The following is an 11,558-nucleotide window of genomic DNA, read 5'->3' as shown; positions in this document are numbered from 1 at the left end:
GATGCAAATAAATAAATAAATAGTTCTCCACCCCTCTTTTATAGCAACAACATGGAAAACGTTCATGTCATTCATAAGAAAGACTTCATATTATTTTTTTAAAGTCAAGAATAGAAGGACTAGCTCATAAATAAGTAAAAAAAAAATCAAGAATGGCTTTTGATCGAATTATCTCGAACTTTCCATCTAGCTGTTCGCTATCTCTGGGGTAGACTGTGTATGGTTAGACGTGAAGAGAAGACCTGTCTGTCATCCCTTCTGAACCATAAAGTGGCTTGTCCTCTGATGTTAATTTAGTTAGATCACGGCCAAAGGGCGTAGCTTCTATCAATGCCAAGTCTTAATGAGCAGCTCATTTGAATCCATGCAAAGTACCAGGAAGCATGGAGACATGCTAATTAAAGTGACTGCTGTTCTTTAATTAAGCAGTAATTCCCTGCAAAGAGGTGATTCTCATGTAAATTGGACACCACTGAAGTGATGTAAATGGTTTGGACAATATCTGACCTGTTTTCATTGGAAAGGAGGAGGGAGGCATTATGCCAGTGTTCATGTACTGGTTTTAAGCAAGCAGATAAAAGTTATTCATTTATTGAGCTGTTGGGTTCTCAAGGCTTTGTCCGGGAACAATGGGATCAGGCAACAAGGGTCTCCTTACAATAATATATTTATGAATAAACCCACTTTCATGCTAAAAGCCTTTTCATAGTGTTCTCAACATTCAAGGGCATTCAGGACTGCAGATGTAGAGTTAAGGTCTGCCAGGAACAATGTGTGGGTGCCTGTGTGGGATGGGCACATGGGAGAAACTGGCAGAGAATCTGGCAATATCAGCATTTGGAACCGATTAAATGGCATAAAATAGTAGGCCAATCTGGGGGTCCTCTAGAGTTGTTCATCAGATCAGTTGTTACAAGAAGCAGAGAGACTCCAAAAATAAAGTAAAATCATATGTTTTAGCCACAGACTTTGTCGATTGAAGTAAACCTCAAGATGAACTGTTTGAATTCATGCTGGTATAATACCTAAATCAATTTTGCAAAACTGAGGAAGGTAGGCCTTGTTCCCAAATTCTTTCTGAATACGGCATTCCCACGTAAGTAATGTTTGTTGCAATATCAACCTGTCTATCAAAGCACACAGTGTTATATTGCAGCCCTGTGGGTTTTTAAAAAAAAATTAAAGAGAGAAACCTTTCTAGCTCTCATTGTATCTCTGCTCCATCCTTGCTCCCTCAAAATTTCATTCTCACTATACTCTTCCTTGAAACTTTGCGCATGCACTCATAGGCCCTTTCTCTCTTTCTTTCATTTCTGTATTTTGTCCTCTTTTGTGGAATTCTTTAATCCTGGTTGTGTCTTGGGGCATGTATGTCCTTGTGCAAACAGCTAGCAATCAAGGTTTCCCCAGTGAAATGAAAGGCAACCACCTTTGTAGGACATCAGGGCATCACAGATGCATTTCATCATCATCATCATCATCATCATCATCATCATCATCATCATCATCCTCATCATCATCAGGTCCTGTGCAGAGGACATTGGGCAGCAAGTTATTTCCAGCAGTTCTTATCATTCGCAGCATCTTCGGCTTTGTCCTAAAAGAGATTAATAATCTTAACATCTTCCTTAAGTGTTTGGCACCAAGGCTGGCTGAACTCTTTCCTCCAGGAGGCATCCAATGTAATGCAGTTTTTGGATGCCAGTCTTTAAGCCGTTGCATTTGGGATGCTGTAATTACCTTACTCTAGTGGTGGGTTTCAAAAATTGTTTGAACCTACTCTGTGGGTGTGGCCTCCTTTGTGGGAGTGGCTTGCCACCCATGTGACCGGATGGGAGTGGCTTGCCGCCCATATGGCCGGATATGAAGATGCCGACGACACTTGTCAGAACCACCTTAAATTACCTCACACACAGCACTGGCATGCATGAGAATATGATGTAAACTTGTTTTTTAAAAGGCATCTTTGGTTTGCGTTAAAACAACTTCAACACACGCAATGTTCTGATTGCACCACAAACGCAGTAGTCATCCTTACCTTTCACAGAGGCACTGAGGTTTATAAATATGAGCATGGTAGTGTAGAATAATCATATCCAAGGACCAGTGGTGGGTTTCAAAAAATTTTGGAACCTCTTCTGTAGGTGTGGCCTGTTTTCCAGGTCCACTGGTGGAACCTCTTCTAACCGCTTCGGTAGATTCGACGAACTGGTTCTACCGAATAGGTAGGAACCCACCTCTGCCTTACCCCTTAAAATTGCATATAGACAAAATAAAACTCTGCAGGTAGAATTGAGGAAGGTTTAACCCACCATTTTCTGCAGATCTTTTAAGGACCAATCCTCTGTGGTCACAGAGAAGATGAAAAGTAAATTGATCACTGAAAGGTAGTTCCCAGAAAAAAATCCCCATTTTAATCTCTGCTGATGAAAGGAAGAGTTAATCCTCATTTATGCATTCATATCATTCACCAAGAAATATTTGATTAGTTCCAAACATCACTCTGCCAACAAAAGTGTGTATAGTCATGGCTATGGTTTTCCCAGTTGCAATGTATGGCTGTGAAAGTTGGACCATTAAGAAAGGCTGAACGCCAAAGAATGGAGGCCTTAGAACTATGGTGCTGGAGAAGATTCCTGAGAGTCCCTTGGACTGCAAGGCGATCAAACCGGTCAGTTCTAGAAGAGATCAACCCTGACTGCTCTTTAGAAGGCCAGAACCTGAAGATAAAACTCAACAGGGACGTGCAGTCAGGGGAGGCAGAGCCTCACCACTATCATCATGAAAAGAAAAAAAATGTAAAAGGAAAAAGGCAAGAGCTGAGATCGGGATGAGCTAGTTGCTGCCAGAGTCATCGTGGATTACTCTGCTTAGTGCTTAACTGTTTAAAAAAGCGCCCTCTACAGGACGAGGCAGGAGAACGACGTGCTTCATCTAGTCTGGCGTTTTATGATCACTCAAGCAGAGTTAAGCAAGGATTGAAACCCTAAAAATTTCTGACGTAGGTGAGGCACGTCATTCTCTTGCCTCCTCCTGTAGAGGGTGCTTTTTTAGAGGCTTTTTTAAACAGTTAAGCAGAGTCATCCATTAAGGTGACTCTGGCAGCAACTAGCTCAGCCTAACCTCAGCTCTTGCCTTTTTCCTTTTACATTTTTTTTTCTTTTCATGATGACAGCCAAGAGCAGAGTTGTAATCCTCTCTGCAACAGCTGGAAAAGGTAAGTATGGGTCGGAGGGAGGGGAAGGAATTCAAACTTCATCCTCAAGTGTAGATCCCTCCCCAAGTGTAGTTTGATTGCAGGCAGAGCCACGTTGCCTTTTCAAACACACACATACACACACACACAAACACACGCACACCTACCTGGATAAAACTATATAAGCCCAGCTTCACTGATTATAAGTTTGAAAAGGCAACGTGGCTCCCCCTGCAATCAAAGGCTCGAATCAGCTCCAATCCAACTTCCTGTGGGCGTGTGTCTGTTTGAGAGAGAGGGAGGGAGAGAGAGAGGAAGGAGGGGGAGGGAGAAGAAAAAGAATGAAGGAAACTTTTTCGCAACGGAGAAAAAGAAATGCTGTCACTTTAAATTGGAACTGAGCATGCCTGGCTGTGGAATTCTGGGAGTTGAAGTCCACAAGTCTAAAAAAAATTGAAACCCCTGTGTCAGTGGCTCACCAGCCATAAGCCTCACCGCACGTCACTAAAACTCAAATGCTTTGGCCACCTAATGAGAAGGAAGGACTCACTGGAGAAGACCCCAATGTTGGGAACAATTGAAGGGCAAAAGAAGAATGGGATGACAGAGAATGATGTGGCCGGATGGAGTCACTGAAACAGTAGGCGTAAGCTTAAGCGGACTCCAGAGAATGGTAGGGGACAGGAAGGCCTGGAGGAATGTTGTCCATGGGATCGTGATGGGTCAGACACGACTTCGCAACTAATGGCAACAACAAAAACAATGCTGGGCTGCTTTTGGAATTATAACTAGCTCCAATCTCACAACTTGAATTATTTGCTTGAATTATTAACCCTGATCATCATTTAATTAATCATGTTACATAAGCACAACTTTGATAAGCTAGCATTGTACCTTGGCATTCTGCAGAACCTTTTGGTGGTTACAGAGTACTTTCCTCTTGGTTGTGCTGCCCAGCAGTATTCGGGAAAACAACAAGGGGGAAAGACTTAATTATCCCTAGTTCAGACTACACATCGATTGGTAAGGTGATACTCCTTGAATTAGGTTACAGGGATGAGCCAGAATTGACCCAGTGTTTCTGAACTACATCTTACACACTCTTACCACTGCCCATATTTGCTGGCAGTTGTAGATCAACAACATCTGGAAGGCTCCATATGGCTGTTGCTCAGCCACGACTTCAAAGTTTATGGTTCTATGAAATTTAAGAGAATTACTAGATTAGATATGGCTGGTTAAGGCCCATGAGGCATGCACAAAGATATCAGGAAACAAGTTCACAAATCGAATTTAATCAATCAAGATCTTTCCCTCTCAGGCGGTTGGGGACATGTCAGAGGTTACCAGGGTCAATTCACCATTTCTACATGGGAATGTGGACAGGCCAATCTGAGGATCCATATAACCAATACAAAGAGTTGTAGCATGCTGGACTTTCCCCGGAGCCGTATTTCACAGTCTCCTTCCAAGATGTGGTTTTTTAAATAATTGAGGTCTTGATCTTGTTTATTTGGCTTTTAATCCACAAAGAATAATTATCCTCGTAGGGGATTTAGTGTTTTATTAGAGGAGTGTTTCTTTTCTTTCTTTCTTTTTTTTTTAAAAAAAGTCCTTAAGCGCATCAGGCTGATGAAATGCATCTGTTTCCATGGGGCATTAAGATGCTGTTCCATCATGTAAGCAGAGAGGAGAATAATGGACAGTGGAAATCTGGAGTAATCCCAAACGGCAAGAGGAACCAATGTGCTATCTGAAGAAGAAAACAAAAACAGAGGCTTGAAGCTTATGGCTTTGTTTATTTTATACTTGGCCTGCGGAATCCTTTCGCAGGAAAGAAAGAAAGAAAGAAAAAAAAACCCTCAAAACAGCAGTAGCTATTTATATACAGCCAAGCCCAGAGTAAACATTCCGGGATGGAGTTGTCTCCATTCACAACACAGAAGCCATTTTCATGGATTCGTGCCATTTCCTGTTTCCATAGCAATGCGACTCACCCTGATTCGCCTTTATCACTTCCCTACTGCCCGAACCTTATGGAATTCCAGAATTCCAACTCATTCAGCTTTCCACAATGAGTTTGGCTGAGGATCAGGATGAGTTGTCTCACTGCCCATCTAATAAGAAGGACTCTATGGGCAATAAAAATGCCGAATCCAGTGTAAACCTCTGGCTGACGATGTGACCAACCATAACAATGCAGGGAGTCCTTGATTTACAACAGTCCATTTAGTGACCATTCAAAGTTACAATGGCCCTGGAAAAAAAGTGACTTATGGCCATATTTCACACTTCATCCCCATGGTCACTTCATCAAAACTTAGACACTAGGCAACTGGCTTGTATTTATGACAGTTGCAATGTTCCATGGTCATGTGATCACTTTTTGCAAACTTCTGACAAGCAAAGTCAATGGGGAAGCCAGAATTACTTAACAGCCATGTGTCTAAGTTAATCACTGTGGTGATTCACTTAACAACTCTTGTAATAAAAGTCATAAAATGGGGCAAAATTAACTTAACAACTATTTCACTTAACAATAGGAAATTTGGGCTAATTGTGGTCGTACGTCAAGAACCATCTGTAATCATAAGGGAACATCATTGGCATTGACGAAACCTCTATCAGTCAATTGCAAAAGGCAGCTTTACTTGGCACAGCTTACATCCAATAATAATAATAATACCTTTCGCACCATCAAACAACGACATCTGCCTAACGGGAGTCCTTAGAAAGGACTCCATAGGTTGATAAAGATGCCAAATCCAGTCTAAACATCTATCTGACCATGTGACCAACCATAATGAAGAATATATCCTTAAAATTCCTTGAAACATTAGCTTGACAAGGGAGAAGTTAAGATGATTCCTGGTTTGCTTTTGGAAACAGAAATTGCATGGCTTCAGGGCAATGCATGGCAAAGCCACCATTTGGTGCAGCTTCTAATATTGTGAAGGTCTTCCTGTTTAACATATATCTTGTTTTAACGGGTTTTAAGTAAAAACACATCTCCAGGCAGTGCCTCCTGGCCAGTGGTGGGTTTCAATTTTCTTTTAGAACCTCTTCTGTAGGTGTGGCCTGCTTTGTGGGAGTGGCTTGCCGGCCATGTGACCGGGTGGGAGTGGCTTGCCAGCCATGTGACCAAGTGGGAGTGGCTTGGCAGTCATGTGAGTGGGTGGGTGTGGCCAATTTGTAAAATGTGGCGAAACTCACTTAACAACGCTCTTGCTTAACAACCAAAATGTTGGCTTAGGAAGTCTGGCATTTGAAGCACGCAAGTCTTAAAGCTGTCAAGTTACAAGACCCTAACCTTTTAGAAAAAAAAAACCGGGGGCATTCAAACTTGACAGCTTTAAGACTTTAAGGTTTAGATAGGACTCTTAGAGGTGGGCGGGGCAACTGGTGAGCCAGCCAATCAGTTAGCGGCGGGCGGGGCAAGCGTGGTGCAGACGGGCGGGGGGAGGGAGCTGGAACCGGTTCTAAACGGCACGGTAGATTTGTGGAACCTCTTCTATAGAAGAGGTTAGAACTGGCAGGAACCCACCCCTGCTCCTGGCCCCATCTACTTCACCAACATCTTTTCAACTGTCAGCAGCTTCCTTTGTGAAGTGACTGGACAATGTAACATGAATGTTCCTTTTCACGTGCTTTTTTTTTTTTCAAAGAGCACAGTGCCCTTTGAGCAAGTAATATAATATTTTAACAGTTAAAGCAAGGCCATTATCTTTTCTGCGCTGAAGCATTCTGCAATCGCCTTCCTGCTTTGGATGTTGGTTTAGCAATCCAGAAGAATAGCCCTAAGCGAATGAGGATAATTACACCTTCAAGAGGATTTTTGTGAATATTATGCTGTAGAGGTCCAGGGTGTTTGGTTAAATATCATCCTTTTCAGAAGAATCATTCTAGGAACTCAGCCTTCTAGTGACCCAAATTAAACTGGTGTTTTTAAAGGAGGAAAGGGCAGTTTTCAGCAAGATACACTGTTCATCTGTGCTAAAGAATGAGCCCATAGATTCATTTCTCTAGCCATCCAACATATTCAGCTTAATTGTACAATTGTGTAGGAGTAATAATGGTTAGAATGGGCTATGCAAATGATCTGCCTGCAAAACTCTGCATGCCCACCAGATGTAAGCAGAGTTAGTTTTCAGTATCACATTTTCTGCCATCCAGAGGCCATCTGTATGTTTGCAGACCAGATTCAGTAGCCATAGTAGGAGTATTGATATCTGCTGTGACTTATCGCCACAATTGAGCCCAAAATTCCTGTTGCTGTGAGACGTTCTTTTTATTTTATACTCTTTCTTGCCACCGTTGTCAAAGGAATCGCGGTAGTGGTTGTGTTAGTTAGATACAGATTAACAGAGTTGGAAGGGACCGTGTAGGTCATCTAGTCCAACCCCACCAAGTTGTGAAAAGAATCTGGCTTCCGATTGACTTGGCTTGTCAGAAGATCACAAATGTTGATCCCCTCCGGACACTGCAACCGTCACAAATATGAACTAGTTGCCAAGCCTCCAAATCTGGATCAAACGACCATGGGGATGCTGCAACGGTTGTAAGTGTGAAAAATGGTCATAAGTCACTTTTCCCAGTGATGCTGTAACTTTGAACGGTCACTGAATGAACTGTTGTAAGTTGAGGACTGCTTATATTTGAGGACCATGTTTTCTGTTAAGATGCAGAAGAACATTATTGTTGCTGAGCTTATGTTAATTTATATAAGAAGTGTCATTGAAGAAAGAAATGTCCTTCTGGGTTCGGCTCCAAGTGGGGAAAAAGACACTGGAGACATGGAGGCTGCTTGGAAAGATGGTTTTAATGCTGGACACGACCACATGGCTTGAGCCCGGAACAGAAAAGATGATCACATGCTTCAATGTTGGTGGAGAAGAAGAGAAGGGCTGAGGGAGGGGCTTGCTAGGCTTTTTATAACCTCTTCAATCCCACCTCTCTGTTTCCTGTTCCTGTGTAAGAAATGTATTCTGATTGGTTGTCAGACTCCCATGGGGCCATGCAGGGGCGACTCTCTAGGCTGTGTTTTGAATCCAGGTTTGGTTGAGTTCTCAGATGCCATGTGGTCAGTTGGGGCCAATATTATCATGCTTTAACCCCATCCCCCTGCAGCTGAAGTGGAGAAGTCTTTATTACGTAAAGTGGACTAGCTTGGCCCTCTTAATGGCCCATTGACAAAGTGGGGATGGGCAGGAAGCTACAGGCAGATATTCTGTCTTTTAAAACATGTTTCTTTCTTTTCACATCCAGAGAAATATTCTGCCTTTTCAATATTTCCTAGGATATTTCATTTTTCTGGGAGAGGGCTGGGTGAAAACTTCCTACAAAGCGTCAAGTACTTCCATTCCATTTCCCTAACATAGAAACTCCAGATACTTTTGGGAGCTATAAACTCATTCTCAGCTAAGTAGCGCCTTCCTCCTCTTCTCCACACAGAGGCATCTTTTGTTCTTCTGTTCAGGTACTAACCAGGGATGGGCTTCAAAAATTTCAGCAACGGGTTCTCTGCCTGGTTGCTGGGTGGGCATGGGAATGTGTGGCCTAGTCGGCTTCCTGCACCATGGTGGGGCGCGGGGAGGGCGTTTTTGCCTTCCCCAGTCTCCGGAGGCTTTCCTTGAGCCTCTGGGAGGATGAAAACTGCCTTCCCCGCACTTTGGAGGCTCTCCTGGAACTCCCGGGATTCCATTTCTCCCCCTCCCTGAGCCTCTGCATGGGCCCTGCGCTTACCTCGCATCCAAAATGGGCCGCGTGGAGACTCCTGGGAGGGGCGAGGTGAGGTGGGCAGGGCCAGCCAGGGGTGGGATTTGGAAGTTCTCCGAACTGGCCATAACGTTAGCTACAGGTTCTCCCGAACCCATAGCAGCCCATCCCTGGTACTAACTATATCCAAACCAGCTTAACGTTTGGTAAGGATCATCTCTCCCCAGTTATAGCTGGTACTCAAGTTATGACTGTAATGGAACCTGTCCATCACTGTTGTAAGCTGTGACAGTCAAAAAATGGGTTGTTGTGTGACTGGTCCCAGTTTTAGAACTTTTTTAGTGGTGGTCATAAAGGAACACAGTGATCATTAGGCAAACACTGTGGGTTGTTAAACAAATACTGCAGTCATTAAATGAACCTATAATTTGTTATGGGGCATTTGTGCCAAAAAAAACAGAAGTAAATGCTGCGTTTTTTTTTTCTTTTAGCAAAAACATTGTTAAATGTGGTCACATGCTCACAGGATACTCCAATGTTAAAATACTGGACACATTTTTTGCTGCTATATCTGTCCCAAATCATATTATTTTGTAGAAAAGAGAAAGATCATCAAAACAATCAAGGGAGAATACGTAGCATTTTCGAGCAGTTCCGTTTAGGGAAAAGACAAAAATGGGGTCATTAGATTAAAATTTGGAAAGTATGGAAAAAAGAGGATAAGGATTCTACCAGACAGAGTCCCCGATACATGAGATCGCTAACTAGGCAAGAAGGACCCAAATCTCAGGAGTGACTCAATAAGTCTTACTTAGGAGTAAATATGTAGCAAGCTTGCCTTGTCACTTTATTTTTATTTTTAAAACATTGATAAAGGGGAGGTTTGGCACATCTCCATGCTTCTTCAGAATGTTATGCCAAAATTCTAAAACAGAGGTGGTGAGAACAGAAGAGCATTAAGTTGTCTCAATAGCAAATGCGTCCGGGAGTTTGTACGCATGTGGGTGCATTGAAGCTAAGTCTGAATTAGGACGAGAAAAAACAGATTGTGAGCCTACTTGAAGTTTTGGACAGCTAACAATACTTTATTCAGTTACTGTAAAATAAACGCTTTGTGTTACGGCATGCTCTAGATATGATCTCAAAAAAAAGGGGGGGGAATCCTGCCAGTTTTGTATTTTCTGTGCCAATCCTCAAGCTGCAAAAGAGAACCAACTGAAGCAAAGCACTGTCAGCTCGTTAGGAAAATATTTTCACCATTCAGAGAACTGCCGTGCTTGAAAATATAAAAGCAAACCCAGTGACGTGCATGCGTGTGTGTGTATGTAAACCCTGTGGTGGTTTAGTATTTAGTGTTGCAGGATAATTCTGCCAACTGCCAGCAATTCGAGTCTCACTGGCTCAAATGTAATAAATGAATAAATAGCTTTTTGGCCTTTTGGTTAAGATCAAGTGTAATAAATTCAAGAATCATGTATATGTATATGTATATGTATATGTATATGTATATGTATATGTATATGTATATGTATATGTATATGTATGTGTATGTGTATGTGTATGTGTATGTGTATGTGTATGTGTATGTGTATGTGTATGTGTATGTGTATGTGTATGTGTATATGTATGTGTATATATGTGTGTATATATGTGTGTATATATGTGTGGGAAGATCACTACTTCCAAAACAAAACTCAATATATATTTTTTTACTGTTGCCTTTTTGTTACATTTGTTATATTTGTGCTGATAAATAAATGGTTTCTGTCTGGATGGTCTCTTGTGACGAGCCGAAGAACAGAGAATGGAAGTAGTGATCTTCCTCCCATATTTGGGCATACCGGGGGTTGTAAAATCTAAATAGATACCTTTCACCCTGGCTGCCTGATAAGGAGTCGAGCTCTGTGGCTCAATGGTTAACACATCTGCCTTAGAGGCAATACAGCACAGGCTCGATTCCCAGTAAGGGCATGGCTAGCTGATGAGAGCTAAATAGCTTGAAATAGATCTATACTAGTCTCCCTTTATTTATTTATCAGCACAAATATAACATATATGTATGTATGTATGTATAGGTGTGTGTGTGTGTGTGTGTGTGTGTGTGTGTGTGTGTGTGTGTGTGTGTATGTGTGTATGTGTGTATGTGTGTATGTGTGTATGTGTGTATGTGTGTATGTGTGTATGTGTGTATGTGTGTATGTGTGTATGTGTGTATGTGTGTATGTGTGTATGTATGTATGTATGTATGTGTATACACACACACACACACACACACACACACACACATAAACTCTAGAATGCCTTGAGCAAGTTCAACCAAACTTGGTACACAGATGACTTATTCCCTGGAAAAAATACTGTGGAGGTAAGATACCCTTAACACCCCTCGGGGTGTGTGTTCTGTTAAGATACAGCCTGTTGTGCCTTAAAATGACTTCTACTGTACAGTGCAGTGGAGTTGCCATGGTAACAGCTTCACAGAACTCCACAAGGGGGCTTCCTCTGGTAAGGGGGAAAAGCCAACATTAGAAATTATGTTTTGTCCGGACATTTTCCCCGTATAAATAAATACACGGACAATGCCAGGTTATCACTAGTAATACAATAAAGGTGGTATGAACATCAACATCAATAGCTTGCACTATGC

The sequence above is a fragment of the Thamnophis sirtalis genome, unplaced genomic scaffold (genome assembly GCF_051295495.1).
Source record: "Thamnophis sirtalis isolate CommonGarterSnake01/CBP01778 unplaced genomic scaffold, rThaSir2_p1.2 scaffold_2, whole genome shotgun sequence".
In the NCBI taxonomy this organism is placed as follows: domain Eukaryota; kingdom Metazoa; phylum Chordata; class Lepidosauria; order Squamata; family Natricidae; genus Thamnophis; species Thamnophis sirtalis.
The sequence above is the reverse complement of the archived record's forward strand: the minus strand, read 5'-3'. Positions refer to the sequence as shown.